Below are 3,285 nucleotides of genomic sequence, written 5' to 3' on the forward strand. Positions count from 1 at the left end.
TGGTTATCTGGGACGGCGTACTGAGCATATATTGAAACCTAAAATGAACCAAACTAATATACATATATTATAGAAATAATTATTTTTATTATAATTATATATATTGATGGCTTAATAATAGCAACAATTTCTCAGGTACAAGAACTTTGGACAAAACTGGATTGTAAATAATGAGAAAAAAGTGTATATAAAAAGATTCAATAATAAAATAATAACCTACTTATCAATAATTTTTTTTTATTCGATTAATCGATTCGTCGATTTTTTTAAATAGAAAATCGATTTTCAGTACCAATTTTTTTTCAGAAATTGATGTTCTTAAAATCGATTTTATTTTGAACATCGCCCATCCCTAATGTAACACAGAGAAAAACAAAATAGCCGCGCTAGGACGCTGGGAGGAGACTTTCCGTTATGGAAGATTCATACTGCGTGGACGCAGTGCGTTCACGGAGTGTGAAGTGTGAATCCTTTATAAGGTAACCAGCATAGTTGACCAATAAGAATAAGATCCTATTCAACTGTGGCCAATTGGCATTGTGAGCTATTGGATCTCGTCCGGCCGCACTTGTGTCGGTTGCGCGCGCCAAAATAATGAAACTAGGCTTCTATTTAAACAGCAACTTAGACCGCTATTATTATGCTAAATTAATTTAAAATTAGAATGATAATTTAAAAATAATTATTACTATTCAATTAATTAGTATAATATATGTATATTAGTTTGGTTCATTTTAGGTTTCAATATATGCTCAGTACGCCGTACTGGTATGGTACAGTTCCTATTGTGATATGTACCGAACAGTACGCAGTACAGGTACGATAATGGTACGCTGTATCATAGTATTATATATTCTTTTTGTACTGATACCGTACAGTTACGCCGTACGCCGCCATCTCGTGGTAGTACAGTAATAGTACGGTAGCAATATCTCGTGCGGGAATCGCACGCTTGGTTATCTGGGATGAGAGCGTTCACCCGTCGGAGTTCGCCCGTCGCTCCGGCATCCTCTTAACGACGAGTGCAGCGCGAAAAGACTTGCACGCTGAATATCACACACATCCCTACCGTATAAAATATACCTACACAGTAACTTACATCCAACACACATCTTCTCGTTTGTATTAAACTGAATGAAAGATTAATTAAACTGATTAAAATATTATTAGAATTAAACGTGTAATTATAAATTATAAATGAAACAATAATAGATGTAGCTTGTATTCTCCTATTCTTTTTTTATGGTATATGTTATCTTATAGAGAAAAAATATCATACAAGGACTGCATTATCATGCAAAAATTGACAGCAATGGCAATATCAAAATGTATTTATAAGCACCAAATATGATACCAAGATGTACAAGTTATAAGCGCGTAAATTGTTTTCATTTATTAAATATAAAGCGTATCACGAATATTAAATTTTCCTAGCATTCCATTTATTATCTTTCATACGAGAATGAAACTTTCGTGGTAATACAGAATTGAGACATGTTCACTGCACTCTAGAAATATCGTGGCGCATCTCACGCACGTTTTAGGATCCGAGATACAAGCGCAAACGAACGAACACATAAGCATGCGTTATTCATTCGCACAGAGAAACAACAGTTAACGCATATTATACATGAGAAAGATCCGCATTGTAGAAGAAAATATTATTATTTACGCTGACAAGAAGTGTGCACCGGCATATTAGTCGAGTCTCCATTTAAATGAAATTTAAAAATGCTCATGTTTTTCCACGTGCTCGCAGAACGAGATTCTAAAATGAATTTAAACTAATAATCCGAGCGTGGTTTTTTATTAGCCACAAATAAACTGTTTTTATCTATCGGAAATAAACACAATAAATTTCCGGGTATGTTCCGGCGTTTATAATAAATTCATCCGCGTTATATAAGTTTTGAGCTGCTTTTCTATGGACGCGTAATCGATCTAACTTCTGGCACTCATTAACCAACTGACGCAGACTTGTTGCTTGTGTTAGTTTCTTTTCGAATAGGTCGGCATATATGAAAATCCAGCCGAGACTTCGCTATTACTTTAGCCATATAAATTCGCGCGTCTCGTTGCTCTAATTAATTAACTTCTCTTAATAAATTATACATTATCTGTCTTTTATTAAAATCTCTTTTCAACTAAATTTTCCTTTAGCGAGGATTAGTTTCTATAAAATAGAATCGCGTTCTTTTCTCTCTCTCTTTCCTTCTGTTTTTTTTTAACTTTAAGAGTTATAGTTTTGATATAATCATATATTTAAACTTTTGTACATGATTATTATTTATTCGATTAAAACTATGTAAATGTGTGTGATTAATTGTAAGTACATATTTTCAATATTCATACATATTTGATTAGAGTTATACGATCAAAGTTTAGAAAGAAAACTTTAATACACATGCGAGCTGCGTCGAATCGTATCTTTAGAAATGCGGATGTAACTGGGATGGGTAAATTTCTTGTTTCGAAGTTAGTCCAATTGCTCATCTTTGCACGGTTCTTCCTTTAATCTCACGCACGCATGTAATCACAAGGTGTTATAACGAGCAGCCTTCACGCGACGCTCCTCGTTATTTCATCGTTGTGCTGCTGTTGAAATATCATATTGGAGCCGTATGAAAATCAAGCGACAAGAGGAGATAAGAAATATCAAAGTCAGACATACATAGCTGATCATATATTATATTTAAAAAGTTATGCTAATCTATTTTCGCATAATGTTACAATAAAATAATAAATGAATAAAAATATATATACACATACATACATATACATATACGTATATGAATATGTGTTATTATCATTATTATTATTAAAAAGAACGAGAAAGAAAATTATAATATTGAAAGTGTTGCATTATAGTATAGGCGGAAAAGAGGTGATTTCTTGTGTAAAAATAAGTTGAATATATATAGAAGAATATTTTTTCACACAAGATTTTGTTTTCGAGAAAAATAATTTTTTCCATTTAAAAATGGAAAAATTACTAACGTATTTATAATTTTTTAAGCTTAAATAAATAACGATCTTGCGTTATATGATTTATCTTGACAACAGCTATTAAAATATATATAGATGATATTCTATCGAATAAACAAAATGATCGATATTTTATATGTGTAACTTCTTTAATGTGTAATTTAAATAATTTTAAATTGTCTTATTAAGAGTAAAATGTATTTTTTATTTACGTATTAATAATTGTTGTGTCGAGATAAATTTGACGAAATATGACTCAAACTCATTAAAAGATAATTCCAAACTCGAATGAGACGCATA

General features: G+C 31.5%; 1 pseudogene; it reads left to right on the forward strand.

Annotated features, from left to right (window-relative positions):
* Positions 1-414: 414 nt before the first annotated feature.
* Positions 415-3,285, forward strand: part of LOC115242097 — a 13,908-nt pseudogene continuing 11,037 nt past the window's right edge.

Source organism: Formica exsecta, unplaced genomic scaffold, assembly GCF_003651465.1.
Source record: "Formica exsecta isolate Colony F162 unplaced genomic scaffold, ASM365146v1 scaffold564, whole genome shotgun sequence".
NCBI lineage: Eukaryota > Metazoa > Arthropoda > Insecta > Hymenoptera > Formicidae > Formica > Formica exsecta.